Here is a 16,091-nt window from a genome sequence, read left to right on the forward strand (position 1 = left end):
CTCCCCCACCCCCTCCCCATCAGTTAGGCCTTCCCGATTTCTTCTCCCAGCGCGGTTTCCAGCACCTTCCTTAGGATACATCCAGTTTGCACAGTGTATCTCTTCCAGCACAGCCACGGAAGTGGAGTGAGTAACTCCCTGAGCTGAAGAGCGTGCGTCTGACGCAGGCTGTGCTCACCTGAGCCGTTTCTTTTAGCAGATGTGTTGTGTGCTGTGGAACCATATTCCTTTTCAAGATCTGTGAAGTAAGGATGTGTTCAGCCGGCTGTAAATAGGACTGCTCAGAAAAGCTAAATGCTGCTGAAAGGAACACAATTTTTAAATGGTAGTTTAAAAGAATCTCTTTATATACAGATACTTGACATGCAGATTCTAAGTCCTTCTTAGTTTTTTCATGAAAGCAGATACCCAAAGTGCCTTGGGAATCCTAATAAGAATTATTTTATGTTGAATATTTGAAAATTTCCTAACTGCATGTCTTTAAAATTATTCTGGGGTTCAGGCTTTCCTGGTTAGGAAATGACAGAATCTTTAGAAACGGAAAGACACAGGAAGACTGTCAAATCTGGTCACAAACTTTCAGGCAAATATTATCCCATTTTTACATATTCATTCAGAATTCATTCACCAAATGCTGTCCAAGTGTTTGGGGCTAATATAGAGGTGAAACTGTAGCCCCCTTCTTTCATGAAGTTTACATCCCCATAGGGGAATCAGAGAGGCAAAATTTTAAATCATTGCATGTAAGGATAAGTGCTATGAAAAAGAAAAAACCTGAAGAGGGGCTGTGATAGAGACTCAGTCAGGGAAGACAAATTTTAGGAGGGAACGTTGGACCTAACTGTTGAGAAGGCTTCAACCACAACAGAATCTGGAAGCAACTTCTTCCAAGCTACGGAAACAGCAAATGCAAAGGCCCTGCAGTAGAAATAAACTTGATGTGTTCTGGGAAGTTAAATTAGGCCAGTACAGCTGGAAAATATTAATAGAAGAAGAAAGTGATAGTCAGTGAAGTCGAGGAGGAAAGAGGTGTGCAGGGGCCAGATCGCACGGAGCCATGAAAGCTATGACGAGGTTTGGATTTTATTCTCAGTAAGAAACCATTGCAGGGTTTCGGGGAGGAGGATGGCATGACTTAGTATGCTTTTCTCTCTGCCTGCTGTGCAGAGATGGATCGCACGGGATTTAGAAACAGAAGGAGAGGAAGTAGCCAGGAGGTTGTTGCAATGACGTAGGCAAGAGAGGCCACTGGCTTGTACTGACATGGTAGCAATGGGAATTGAGAGAAGGGGACAAACTCCGGATATGCTTTGGAGGTACAACCAATGGGATTTGGTAAGAGAGAGGCAAATGGGGTCCAGGGAAGCTTCAACGACTTGCCTCCAAGGGGAGGAGGCGACGGGCGCCAGCAGAAGTTGCATTCTTAGTAGTGCCATGTACTTTAATCCAAATGTCAATCCTAATAACACTGTGAGGGATACTGTTCTACCTAGATTTTGTGTACTAGGACCCTGAGGCTCAGAGAAGTTAAGTAATTAACCCCAAATCACACACAGGGTCAGATTAAGCTGGGGTGCAAACTCAGGACTGTCAACACCATATCTCGTGGTCTCATCCCCCCCGTTACCACATTGTTTCCAAGGCAGTGGGACAGGAGGAACTTGAACACAGACTCGGGGTGGGGGGGGGGGAGCGCTCCTTCTGCATCTCTTTTCTTCCAAGTTATTGAGGCTTAATGAGATTTTAAGCCAGTACCCTCATTTGCTATGTATCCCCTAGTGTGTCATTATCTATTTAACCAAAACTAAGGCTCCTTTCTCCTGTTTCCATGCTGCCTCCTTCCCTGGCTCCCCACAACCCCCAGGTCAAGGTCCGCATCTCTCTGTGCAGTTTAACTACCAGAGACATGAGCTCCGGGACCCGCGTCTCCTCCTGAGGAGCCGTAGCTGGAAATTGCTTGTGCAACGCGACGACGACTTATCTATATTTAGCAGAAACCGTTGTGGCAAGGATCTGTCCAGCTCAATTTTTTTTACAGTTTCAATGCTCAGAATCTCACAGTCTCCTGAAAGGCACATTGGCCCTGACAGTATCTGAGTGGAAAGAAATTCCTCCATCTCACCGGGTTATCTACTGGAAGCCTTGTTCCAAGAAATTGTGTGGACATCCGTGGTAGAGCCAAGACTTTCCATGCTCAACATGCCCCCTACCCCTCACTTTGATGGCTTTTAAGTGTTTTTTTAAGACAGGAAAACAAGCATGGAAAGTTCAAGGGGGAAATGGACTGTTGCCTAATTGTTAATGTGTTTAAGTGATACGTACTGCGCTTGGTTTTTATTTCCTTTCAATGTGGCATGGAAAAGAAATACAGACTGTGGTTTATGGTTTAAAAACAAAGATAAACTTGCTTTGGGATGGGAGGGTGTGTGTGTAAAAAAATTACAGCAGGTTTTCTCAAGTGCTTCCAACAACGACATTATTGCCACGGAGGGCTGACTGTCGCTTACCCTTCAAGTGACTCGTTAAGAGGCTGAGGCACAGTTTAACATTTCTGGAGCCAGACTAAACCAGATATTGTCTATTGTCCATGACTCTGACCCCCAATCACTGTAGATCAACCGGAGAGAATTGTCTACTAATGAAAAATAGAACAATTAAGAAGAGCTAAGAAAAGAAGAAAGTAAAGACCATTAAAGAAAAACAGAAATTTTTCAGATAGTAAAATACCACAATTGTATCACCAAAAGGGAATTTACAAGGGAAAAAAATTGTATCCAGTGAGTACTGACTTATAGTCCTCTACTTTTTAACATGCAAGATGTAGCAATCCTTGGTTGTCAAGGAAAAAAAAATTGCAAAAGAATTCCTATTAGCTTTAGGAATAGAAATTTTAAGAGGTAGTTGTTCATACCTTCTTTCAGTCCCCAACCTCATTTTGGGTTAAATCTTATTCAGAAGAAACGCACTTGGTTTAGAAATGTCCTTTCTCGTTTCTACAAAAAATCTCTTCTAATGAGATGAGTTTTGGTGTCACTGTGTCTATTGAGGAAAAGAGGTGAAAAAACAGAAAATCCACTCTTGGTACCATTGTACTTCTTGGGACTAAAGCTTCCAGTACTGTATTTTCAGAAGTTAATTAACAGACCATTATTAAGAAAAAAAAAAAAAACTTCTTTGCAATTTGGGGAGGGGGTATGAAAATACAGTTAAATGTCCAAAAATAATAAAGTCACCGATAACCCCATCATCCTAAGATACTATTAACAAGCCTTAAGCACAAAACAAACTTTTTCAGCACATACCTTATAGAACCCTAGCAGAACCATCGTAATGCAGGCTCTCATTTTCCATTTTGTGACAGTTTCTGGCAATTTTTTACAGACACACGGGTTGAAACCTTTACTGGTGCCCTAGAAGCCTCAGATGAGATGCCCTTTCAGCATTAAATGTCTTAGTCTCCTCACTGGAAATTTTCTTCTCTTGAGATGAATAAAAAGATACGTAATTCTCTTCTTTATATTACTGTTCCTGTGACTATCAAGAAATTATGAAAGTCCTTTCTGATTTTCTGTGTCATAACATGAACCCCACCCTTCACAGACACAAGCAGAGCTAACACTGTACCTTTTTCTCCTAAGACCCAAAACGGTAAAGCCAGAGATCTCTTTCTCCAATAATCTTTAACGGTCTTCTTTGTACGTCATCTTGGCCACCTTTTATGTAGAAAGAATTCAATACAAGAGATAAAAGAACTTCTAAAAACAAAAATTAAGGGTGGAAAAACCACTGGTAAAACGAGCAGGCAAGGAAGTCAGTTGAAAACCCCGAAACATAATCTTGCCTTTTTTAAGAATAGTCTTGAGTATATGTTTATGGAATACATATAAAAACCATGGGGAAAATAGTCATGCCAGGATAATTGTTAGCTTATCAGGAAAAAATACATTTTTTCTCATACCATATAATAAATTACGGGTCCAGATAGGCTCAAGAAATCATATTTTTGAAAAACTGATTAAATAAATAAAAGAATGTGTTTCTGCATATTTATCCAGTACTAGGTAGGGAAAGATTTCCTATACTTTAAAGGAATGGAAGAAATCAGAGTAAAAGGCCAATAAATTGAAAGATAGAGAAATATGAAATTTCCATACCTCAAAAATAATCATAACAAAATCAGAGGACAAAAAGCAAACTGATAAGTTTTTTTTTTCAAAAATTGAAGCACAAAGAAAGCTAATAACCTTGGTTTATAAAGTGTTACTATAAATCAGTGAAAAAACAGATAAGTCCTGAACTGATAACTTGTAGAAGAGAAAATACAAAAAGCTTATTATATACTAAACAACTTTCAGCCTCACCACTGAATGCAAAATTAAATAACAGGGACCTGACAAAATAGCAAAGGTTAAATGACAGCCAATGCAGTCAGAGCTTCGGGAAGACACTCATATATTGTGCTAATGTTAGTGGATGCAACTTCCGGGTAATATGTGCTCTAAAGACCTGAAAAATGATGATATTCTTTTGATCCCATATTTCTACCTCTAGTAGATTATCCTCAGGAAATAATTTGAAATGCTAAGATTTATGCACACACACAAAACGTTTATTTAAGTTCACCCTAGATGTCTAAATATTAGGAAAATTATAATAAATTATGGTACAGTCATATGTTGGGAAATTATACTGCCATTAAAATGATATTTAAAGAGTGAATAATAGCTTGAGAAAATATTTTTGATTGGTTGAACAGAACCGAGGTATGCGAAATTCTGTGTGGAGAATGATCTCGGTTACGTGCAGAAAAAAAAAGTGTAGGAAAAAATTACTGGAACTATACCTAGATGAGCTTGCGTTCGACTAATGAGATAAGATTTAGTCATGTTTTTGCATGCTTCTCTTAGCTTCTGTATAACTTCCAAATTTCTACTTATAACTTCTCCCGTGTATATGTCTTACTTTAAGAAACTTTGAAAAAGAAGGAAAAATTGAACTTGAATGTGGTTCAGAGTATGCCACCCCAAAACATGCCACTGTGGCATAAGGCCTATTTTGAGCTGAAAACAATTGGGAAAGAAGCAGACACAGGATGAACTCTTTATGGCCTCCTGGTCGCTGCCAGGAAGGGCAGGCCAATTCTTAACCACCAGAGACGACTCCAGACTCTTAATCAGCCCCGAAACTGTACCCGAGGAAACTCCATAATAAACTTTGGTAAAACATCCTTATCTTCCACTACTTTCCCCCATATACTTACCTTTCCACGGCTTACCACCCTTGGAAGCCTAAAACCCTTTTCCTTTGCATTGTCGCTTCTCTGCAAATTTACTGTTCTTTGCTAAGATGCCCATAGAAGCCCAAGTTGTAACCGTTCCTTGGAGTCACTCATCACTGAGTATTCAATGCATTGAGTTCCTAAATTTGTTTTTCTCCCTATAATCTGTCTTTTATCAGTCTAATTTGCAGGACCCCCGCAGTGAACCCAAAACGGGCAGAGGGAAAAGAAATGTTTTCCTCCCCCTGCAAACTAACACACACAAAACAAACAAACAAAAAACTTGGGTGGGAAGCATCCTCCTCCTTTTGTAACCTTAGATTGCGTTCCACCTAGTACGAGGGGAAACCATATACTTCCAAGGCCACAGAGGTACCTGTGTGCGGCAGTTTCCTCCAAAGGGCAGGTGGCTGGGTGATTTTGCTTCTTTCCCTTCTTCTCCTTCCTCATGGTTTCATTTCCTCCTCCTCTCTTTCTCCCACCCTCTATGCAAGTAAAAGTCAGGGAATCTGAGCACCACATCCCGACCCCTTTCCAAGAGTGGCGACATGAGGCTGTCCTTCCCAGCCTAAGGAGACAGACCTGAAAAGGAGGGAGACAGATTTCCGGTAGGTGAAGAGGAGTGGTCTCTCTGAGGACCTGGGCGAGCTTCTCAGCCCTCCTCCTTGTAGACCACTTCTGAATATGCACAGAACAGGCTTCCTCCAGGAGTTCACTTGAGAAACAGGTTTACCCTTAAAGAAAAATATTTCGGCGTTTTAAAATGGTGACTCTTAAAGTGCTAAACCCCACGATCACTATGACTGCTACCAGCCTTACAACAAGAGAGAGCCAGGTCTGAAAATAAAGAAACTGAAAATGCGGCCAGTCAGACCCATAGTTGACTTGGGCAGAGGTTGGGCCATGAACAGACTTACGGTTTTTCTCCAGCCAAGTCCAAAGTGAAGTGTTGTTTTTTTGTTCGTTTGTTTGTTTTTAGTTGAAATTAAAAACTCGTTTACTCTAACAATTTTATGCATGTTTCTGTTTCTAAGGAAGTGGCAGGCCTGAGTCTCTGATTCATTTCTGTAAAGCCACGCAGCATCCTTGAATGCAAGCGTCACTATCCAGGCCTCGGACCCTTTTGGAAAGCCTTTTAGCGTGTTCTTCTTCCTTTAAATCTCATCATTGCATTCTGAGGGCAAAAAGCATATTTTAAATCAATAGGTGCAAATGTAATTAAAATCTGAGTACACAGATTCTGGATGTCTGGCCAGAAACACATTGTCAGTGATGACAACTTTTTACAGTTTGATTATATTATTAATTGTGGCTATGTTTTCATTATACCTAGAACCCAGGAAATCAGGAAAACCTAGCTTTTTCATCTAATTTTCTTTGGATTCAAAGCTCTCTTTTCTTCCCTCTCTCCAACAACAACAGAAAAATCGAATTTATTCTAGTCAGGCTGAAATACATAATTCAGCAATATGCCACCATCACCTTAAGGTTTAATGTTCTCTCCACTGAAAATAAGTAAAAATAGCACATTATCCTCAGACTTGGTGGTTAGGAAGAGAAACATATGGGAAGGGTATCACCTAACAGCTACCCTTAAATTGCAATTTGAGGGCCACAGTCATTTGCATTCCTCCACCTGCCCTGAGGCAGCGGCCCGAATGCAGAGTCATGGTGGCGGCAGCCTGGCCCCCGGGTGACAGGAACCATTAAAGAGGAGCGGAGGGCCAGGCCCCGCTCCGTGGTTTTCATGAGCTTACTTGTTGTGTAGGAGGCAAACAGTGTCTGAGGAGCTCTGGACTTGCTTACCAAAATGTTCACCACTTAGAAGCAGTGAGAAATTAGTGAGTGAGATGTTTATCAAGTACCTGGAACGAGAGTTGACTTTCTGTGAAACATCATTCTGGAATCAAAGGCAAAACTCTCTCTCTTCTATTCGGTGGAGCCTGAAAGAAAATAATCATGTTAGAATTAGTAAGGCAAACAGCAGAGAGGAATGAAAACAAGCTGATATTGAAAAGGGCTGGGGGGGAAATACCTGAGCCTTGGGAATTACAGAAGAGCTGAGATTCAGAGAAGTTTAAAAAAAAAAGGAAGTTGGTTGCACTGCTTCCCTCAGAGAGACAACTGTCTCGAGGACAGAGGGGTACTGAATGTCTCAGGTCGGTCAGGGAGAGGACTGTGGTTCACAGGGTGTGATGAGAAGGTGATGCTAAGTGGACCTCCTTAAAAGTCAGGTTGAAGTGAGTTTTACCGGGAGTATATGTGTTTTGTATTTTTGGTTTTTACTTGTCTTGAAAGTAATAAACAACTACAGTTATTTTAAAGTGTCATCATTACAGAAAAACATAGTGTAAAAATGGTCCCCCCACCCATTGCCCTAAAACACAGATTATCACATGTTAAAAACTGGGGATGAAAAATGGGGGATAGAAATATTTTTTTCATATGATTTGTAGTATACATCCTTTAAAGTAAAGTTGTGGGTAATTATAACAACATGAGAAATATTTATATGATAATATTCATTGTAACCAGTGAATAAAAAATTAGGTATGTAATAGGAGCAAAAGACACCAAGTAAGCCTATGATTAGAAAAAGACAAATAAAATTATAATAAAATTATATCAAATTATTTTTAAAGTTGGGGATATTCTTCATGGTTTTTAAGCATATGTTAACAAATATTTTAGAGTATGTGTGTGTGTGTGTATGTGTTCAATGACCACTTCTTTGCCTCAAAGAGCCCCTCAAAAGGGTACTCAGGGGTTTTTTGTTGTTGTTTATTGAAGTATAGTTGATTTCCAATGCTGTGTTAATTTCTGGCGTACAGCATGGTGATTCAGTTGTACATATATATTCCTTTTCATGTCCTTTGTCATTATAGGCTATTACAAGCTATTGACTATAGTTCCCTGTGCTAAATGGTAGGACCTTGTTGTTTATCTCTTTTATATATAGTAGTGTGTATCTGCTAATCCCGGACTCTGAATTTATCCCTCCCCACCCTTCCCCCTTTGGTAACCATAAGTTTGTTTTCTGTGTCTGCGAGTCTCTTTCTGTTTTGTAAATAAATTCATTTGAAGGATATTCAGTTCTTAGTTCATAGCCATGGGGAAAAGGAAAGAATATCTGAAGACCATTGGTAAATACCACTTTGAATCTCTCCGTGGCATGTGAAATTTAATTTGAGTCCTATTTAAGGAAAAGTTCCTGTGGTGAAAAGTCTATGTGTTTCTCAGGCAGGAGAAGGACCCAAGAAACTACACACCAGACTTGGGTTGGGCAATTGATTTTAATCATTTATTTTAATCGTGGTTTCTATTAATTACTCAGCAATTTCGGGCAGTTCTCCCCATTCACACCATCATTTTCCCTTGTGAAAATGGGAAGGGTGATAGAAACACTGAACCTGGGGACATGGTCTCCCAGCCCTGCCACCGACTACACCTGCCTTTTGGCAAACTCTCCTCAGCCAGGGTCACACATTCTGCCGGCTCACAGGAGCCAGGAGGCTTCATTACCTGTGGTTTCAAAGACCTCTGAACTCTCTTAGCAAGGGAGCTGTTTAAGTTCAGTGTCACATTATCCAGTTCCTGAAGCATTCATTTTAGAGAGAGAGAGAGGAAAAGTACAGAGATTGTGCTATCTCCAAAGGAAAATTTATTTTTTAACTTTTAATTGAAGTGTAGTTGATTTGCAATGTTAATTTCAGGTGTACAGCAAAGCAATTCAGTTATACATATATATATACATTTCTGTTCAGATTCTTTTCCATTATCTGTTATGACAAGAAATTGAATATAGTTCCCTGTGCTATACAGTAGGGCTATGTTGTTTAATCTGTTTTATATATAGTAATGTGTATCTGTTAATCCTGAACTCCTAATTTATCCCTCCCCAGCCCTTTCCCTTTTGGTAATCATAGTTTGTTTTCTATGTCCGTGATTCTGTTTTTGGTTTGCAAATAAAATTTGTATCATTAAAAAAGTTTTTTTAGGTTCCACATGTAAGGGATATCATATTATATTTGTCTTTCTCCGTCTGACTTACGTCATTTAATATGATAATAGAAAAGGTTTTGTGGGGTTTTCTTTGTGGGGGAGGTAATTAGGTTTTTATTTATTTAGTTATTTCAATGGAGGTACTGGGGATTGAACCCAGGACCTTGTGCATGCTAAGCATGGGCTCTTACCACTGAGCTATACCCTCCCCCAGAAAAAGGTTTTCTGGACTTTTTGAGTTGAGGAAATGCTTCCTGGTTTGAGAAAAGTCATATTACACTTCCACACAAATAGGCTGCTTCTCAAAAAGAAAATCCTTAAATTAGATATTAATTTAAGGCCATCGAAATTTAACCCGGCTGTGTTCACCTTCTCCTTCCTTTACTGGAAGGTGCTCTGTGATTACTTGCTAGCAGCACAAACTCGTATGACATGCCGTGCCACTACGGGTGCTTTTGACAGGTGCTCCTAAGATATACCCTGGCCTGGCCCCACATGGTGACCAAGCTTCCGCACAACTGAGGGTAGGGCGTTGCAAGGCTGCCAACTTTGTTTAAGAAGTGTTACTCTTTATTCTGAGAGTGTGTCCTTCCTACTTTGGGGACATTGAAATGTTCTTTCCTTTTATGAATTGCTGATAATTGAAGATGGCAGTTGTGGTATTTTTAACATTCTTATTTGATCTAATTTAAACTTGGCAACCATATATTGATCTTCTCACCATTTCCTTTTCTTTTCACATTTTACTGGTCTGCAAAATCCAAACTCTGGAAGGCAACAGTCTTTGGCTAATTCTGTCTATACGGTAATAGGGAGAAGGCAGATAATCACCATTTTGAACTCAAAGTATCAAATTCCTCCCCTTCTGACTGACACATGTGCCTCAGCTGATGATAAGTAGGACACCCAATGGGCTTGAATTGTATTTCTCTCTCCACCCTCTAATAGGGTTCCTAAAATTAAGCCACCGAAAGGACAAAAAAGAAGGAAGCAGAAGAAAAAATTATCGTCTGGTTAATGGACCCAGTGTCAATTAACAATGAATATAAGTATGTCCCACACAAAGTTCAGAACATACTTAGACTAAAAATTTGTTCATTGTTTATTTTAAATTCAAATCGAACTGAATATCCTATATTTTAGCTGGCGGCCAACACTATCTGACCCTTTAAAAAATACATAGGTGGCAAAACATGAATGAAAGTAGCCCCTACATGTAAATTACTATTCGTGAAATACACGTAAGTGGCTATTAATGACACTCGTTGGCTTGCCTTTATGTTGTCTAGTTTTCTCGTCTACATGTGAAGTATTTAGATGATCCGGTTCTTGTAAAAGCATAACAACTTTCAGTTAAATCCAGGGAAGAGTAAAACGAGTTAACTTGCCCCCAGTTGGCGTACCTTGTGAATGAGCTGATAACCAGTGTTTACAAGCAGGTCCTGTCAAGTCACCGCAGCTGCCCGCCTCCCTCCCAGCTGGCTGTTCAGGTGCCGCGGTGATTCCCTTCGACCCACGCTGATGTCTCAGGATCTGAAAGTTTGTGTGTGGGAAGTGAGGCAGACAGCCAGGATCCCAAGAGCTGCTCTTCGAACACAGTGTACTCACCATGCAGCCAACACACTTGTCCTTTGTTTCTTGTTTTTCCCTCTGACATTCAAACAAACCCAAAGTGTGAAACTTTTTTTCACCGGACTACCTGGCCAAGGTGGCAATCCCCCCTTAGCTTGAAACAAAAGTCATAATAAAACTGTCAAGTAGGGCTAGTAACCTCTCTGGGAATATTTGTAGGGAAATTACTTTCCGTCTGCAAAGTTGCCACCTATTTTCTGTTAAGGAAATGAACTGATATGGGCTGGAGATCAGCAGGGAAGCAGGAGCCAGGTCAGATGCCTGGTGTGCATTTCATTAAAATGAGTGTGTGTGTGGGCGGTGTTTTGTTTTGTTTTTCCCTTGGCCACCTCAAGGTTGTTGCAGAAGTAATGTGAGGAGGAAAAAAAAATACATAGTGAGCCGTGCTTGAGATATTTGAATATGTTGAAATGAATGGAGAGTGGAAACCAGAATGTAGATTCACAGCCAATTTTGTGGTCAGTCCCCAGATGGGCTGCTGAGGACTGTGAAAGGAAAGGTGGGTTAGAAGCTCCTAGTATGGGGGGGAGGGTATAGCTCAGTGGTAGAGTGCATGCCTAGCATGCATGAGGTCCTGGGTTCAATTCCCAGTGCCTCTGTTTAAAAAATAAATAAACAAGTAAATCTAATTACCTACCCCCATTAAAAATTTATTTTTAATTAAAAAAAAAAAAAAAAGGTCCAGTCTGGCTCTAAAGCCATCTTCCAGGGTGACTGGACAAATCACACTGGCCCCTGGACAAATGAGGGGATTGCACAGGCGAATACCCATTTTCCCCAGGTCTGAGGAGGTACAGAGGAGAGAAGGAATTCCTGAGTTACAAGTCAGTGAACAGGACTCACCTGCTTACCTCCTGGGGGTTCAAAAGATTTAAAATAGCAGAGACACGTTCCTTGATCTCATGTTCTGACCTTCAGATGTAGAAGTGTGGCCATTCTTCATGTTTTCCTCTGCCCACCCCTGCCTTGTCAGAGAAAGATTGGTTGGACTGTGTTTTTGGTCCTCCTGGGAACCCAACGAGCTGTATCACCGACAGTTACCTCTAGACGTCCAAACACACAGGGCATTGTTAACTTTCTTTCACAGAGCTGTTACTTGGGGTGGATGAAAAGTAGGTAGAGTTCAACCATTGTAATTTTTTATATAGGTGTGCACAGACGACGCGTACCCCTTCTTTAGTTTCTAATTCACACTCCGGACTCTCAGGCTTTCTTTGCCGTGTGCTTTCCAGGCCTTTTCCCACTGGGCTTGTTCCAGTCAGAGTCTGTATGAAACACTGCCCTTTGGTCAGCATTTTTAAATTGAATTCAGATGGGAAATACATATACTTTTCAAGGTAATCAGAATATATGCTGATTCTGTCCTTTGTAATCATATAGCAAACATGGTAGAAATTATCAAAGATTTCAATGGGGTCCTTTCCATTCTGAGCCCAGAATCTTATTGATTTCTTCATGCTTCCAAAGATGGCTGTCCTTTCCTACTACTAAATCCTACAGCAAACATGACAAGTCTTCATCTTCCATTTCACCTTTCTCACTCAGAAGCGTTGACTAAGCGGGAGGGTATATGGCTCAGTGATAGAGTGTATGCTTGGCATGCACGAGGTCCTGGGTTCAATCCCCAGCACCTCCATTAAAAATAGATAAATAAATGTGAATAAATAAAGATACCTAATTATTTCCACCCCTAATTTTAAATTTATATATATATATATATATATGTTTTTTATTGTGAAGTATAGTCAGTTTACAATGTTGTGTCAATTTCTGGTGTACATGAATGCTTCAGTCACACATGAACATACATGTATTTGTTTTCATATTCCTTTTCACCATAAGTTACTATAAGATATTGAATATAGTTGCCTGCGCTATATAGTATAAACTTGTTGTTTATCTATTATATATATATATTTTAGTTAGTATCTGCAAATGTTGAGCTCCCAATTTATCCCTTCCCACATCCTTCCCCGCCCCCAGCAACCATAAGTTTGTTTTCTATGTCTGTGAGTCTTTCTGTTTCATTAAATAAGTTCGTTTTTTTTTAGATTCCACGTATGAGTGATATCATATGGTATTTTTCTTTCTTTCTGGCTTACTTCTCTTAGAATGATGATCTTTAGGTCCACCCATGTTGCTGCAAATGGCATTATTTTATTCTTTTTTATGGCTGAGTAGTATTCCCTTGTATGAATATACCACAACTTATTTATCCATTTATTGATGGACATTTAGGTTGTTTCCGTGTCTTGGCTACTGTAAATATTGCTGCACAAACTTTTGGTAGATTAATTTTTGACAAAGTCTCCAAAAAAAGGTTTTTTTTAATTTTTTAAAATTAAAAAAAAAAAATTTAAAAAGAAGAAGCATAGACTTGAGTGCCCTTTTTCTCCTTGGGATTGTGCCAATACCAGAGAAGTTAAACCAGGTGCCCCCGCTGCCTTCCAGGAGCTTTTGGGATAGTCTCATTCATGGGGTACATCTTCAGCTTAGACAGACAGACATTCCTATAGCCCCCAGCCTTCCCTTGACCTCACTTCTTCCTTATCCCCCATTTTTTGACTGTGAAACTATGTTGGCCTTCCCATGATGGAAAAATACTAGATGGCCTCTATCTCTGTGCAGCCCACACCTAGCACACTGCTGGCATTTGCCCAAATTATGCCACCCTGTTCAAGATCACCTGACACCACTGTGATCAGTCTCATGACCTGGCACATCGCACTGCCCACCCAGGTCATTGCTCCATTCCAGTGACTCTTCCAGCCATTGCTCATGGAACTTCTCACCATCTCACGTCTCACCAGGCTCATGCAACAGCAACCCTTCTATTCATGCAGCAAGATAACTTGAGTACAGTATGTGTGGGTAGAGCCCTCTGCCAGAGTGAATAAAAAAATACCCTCCTTGTCCTCAGGGAGGTGAGACTCTAAGGAGAGAGACAAACAATAAAGAAATAAACAATCATAAACATTGACAGCAGTGATGAAGGAAACAAACAAGGCCACTGAGAGAGAGTGGTGGTGGAGGCTGTCTTAAACCATGGGGTCTGCAGAGGTCACATTTGGGCATGAAACTAAAGAATGAGAAGGAGAGAGGGACTGGAAATGCTTTCTAGACCTCGGGCTCAGCAGCTAAGCAGACCCTAAGGCGGGAAGGAGCTGGGTGTTTTGAGAACTGGAAAGGGCCTCTCTCAGTCCTCCCTCCTTTTCCGGTCTCTTCTTTCACATACACGTTGCTGGCTTCACCCACTCGTGCTGACTAATCCGTCTCCTGAGCTGCCACGGGTCAGTCTCCTGGCCCTCCTTCTCTGACGCTTGGTCGCCTGCTGTCTTTTGCTGTTTAACTGTGTGGAAGATCTTTACAGGACTTGAGTTCCACATGTCTCCTCTCTAAGAGCATTGAGAGGGTTCTATTTATTTTGAAGGTGCTAGAGAAACACTTGAATTCTATTCAGTTCAGTAACCATTTATCGAATGCCTGGTCTGTGCTAGGCGGTACATGCTATAGGCGCTTCTCTCCATGCTGGTGTTGAAAAATCAACAACCCCCAACGTAACCACGAGGGAAATGTGAGGCGACCCCAAACCAGGCGACGTTCTGCAACAGACGTGACCGTCTGCCTCAAAACTGTCAAGGTCGTCAAAAAGCAAAGAGCCTTGAAGAAACTGTCACAGACCAGAGGAGGCTAAGGAGATGCTACCACCCCACAAAATGCAGTACCTAGATGGCATCCTGGAATAGGAAGGGACATTAGAGGAAAACTAGTGAAATCTGAATAAACTGTGAAAAGTAGTTACTAATAACACAGTCATGCTGATCCCTTAGTTGTAACAAAGTTACCGTAGTAAAGCCAGGCAAGGGGCACAGAACAACGCTCTGGATGCTCTTTGTGTCTTTTCTATAAATCTGAAACCGTTCTCAAACAGCTTATTTAAATGAAAAATAAAGAAATCATCCAGACATGGCCCCTGCCTTCTATGAGTTTACACTCCAGTACACACATCTAAATACCTGCAGTGCGCCAGTAAAATTATGTCCCAAGTAGGAAAGGAGACCACACGAGGCCATGAGAGTCATTAAGAATTTAGGGGAGGCTGCAGTGAGGAGGGAAATTCCGGGAGCTGGGTTTTGAAGGATTATTAGGAGTTTGAGGAATGTGGAAGACAAGCCTGGAAAAGGTTCATTTAGGTCAACCATTCGACAAGGCCTGGAGCCCCTCTGACAGAAGAGAAATAAGGAAGAAAAGAGGAGAACCACTTGGGTATTTGCTGAGCAGTTGTGGTAGAAGAGTTGGTGACCCCACCATTTGCGGCCGGGGCTCTGAGCGGTGTCCCCCAGGACTCCCTCCCGTCCGTCTCCGCCCAGCTGCGGAGGCTGTCTGCTCGGTCACCTTGGACACTGGACTACACTGGGCCGAGTTTCTGGAAGTGGTGGCTGGAAAACCAGGAGAAGGCGTGAATGCGGGAACCCCAGGAGTGGTGAAATCGGGACTGAGGCAAGAGCTCAGCGGTCAGTCATGGTCATTGTCTCCAGACTGGACGGGCCAGAAGGTCTGGCACACCCACCCCTGCAGGTAAGGGAGGCAGAGGGCAAGTGCACCGGGGGCAAGCGCCTTGTGCTCCGTTAGTGCTGCATCCGCAGCGTCCGATGCCTGGTCTGAGGGCAGTTTTCAAAAAGAAAAACTTTGAGGAGCGAAGGAAAAGAGGTACCCCAAGAGGCCTGGTAGCCCTCAGCCGCAGAGAAATGGAACAGAATGGGACCCCGATCTGGGACAGCCAGCCTACAGGTCAGGAAGTGGCCGGCCTCCAGTGGAAGGAGGACCTCCCAGTCTCTCCCTCTTTCAGGGATGTGAACAGGAGGTCTGGAGAGGAGGCGGCAGTTAGGAGGCAGCTGATGGGCAGAGGAGAACTTGAAGTGGAGGAGGGGCTCAAAGGACGGTGCTTGAAGGAAGTAAAATCAATGAGTGAGCCCAGTGGGTAGTGAGTAAGCCATCCGGTATCAGAACGGAGAAGCAAGCGTCCCGGGAGAAGCAGCAGCCCCGAGAGGTACCGCGCTGCCCGGGAGCAAGAGGTGGGAGAGCAGCAGATTTTCCAGGTGCCACTTCCAAGGGCCCCATCGCTCTGTGGCACCGAGGACCTCCACTTGCCCAAAAGTCCTGTAAAATGGGGGTCATA

At 41.8% G+C, this 16,091-nt stretch overlaps 1 protein-coding gene and 2 long non-coding RNA genes across 7 annotated transcripts in view; 1 reads left to right on the top strand and 2 right to left on the bottom strand.

Moving 5' to 3' along the window:
* RORA (RAR related orphan receptor A) overlaps nucleotides 1-16,091 on the top strand; it is a 699,387-nt gene that overhangs the window by 553,230 nt on the left and 130,066 nt on the right. The window lies entirely within an intron of this gene.
* Nucleotides 331-6,177, bottom strand: LOC116153423 (uncharacterized). The gene is made up of 3 exons (XR_004137147.2): nucleotides 5,861-6,177; nucleotides 2,912-3,713; nucleotides 331-2,635 (listed from the first exon to the last, which is right to left on the bottom strand). It is a non-coding gene; the product is annotated as an uncharacterized LOC116153423 (long non-coding RNA).
* Nucleotides 6,244-7,383, bottom strand: LOC135321270 (uncharacterized). Its single transcript, XR_010380838.1, has 3 exons — nucleotides 7,314-7,383; nucleotides 7,144-7,221; nucleotides 6,244-6,452 (listed from the first exon to the last, which is right to left on the bottom strand). It is a non-coding gene; the product is annotated as an uncharacterized LOC135321270 (long non-coding RNA).

The sequence above is a fragment of the Camelus dromedarius genome, chromosome 5 (assembly GCF_036321535.1).
Source record: "Camelus dromedarius isolate mCamDro1 chromosome 5, mCamDro1.pat, whole genome shotgun sequence".
In the NCBI taxonomy this organism is placed as follows: Eukaryota; Metazoa; Chordata; class Mammalia; order Artiodactyla; family Camelidae; genus Camelus; species Camelus dromedarius.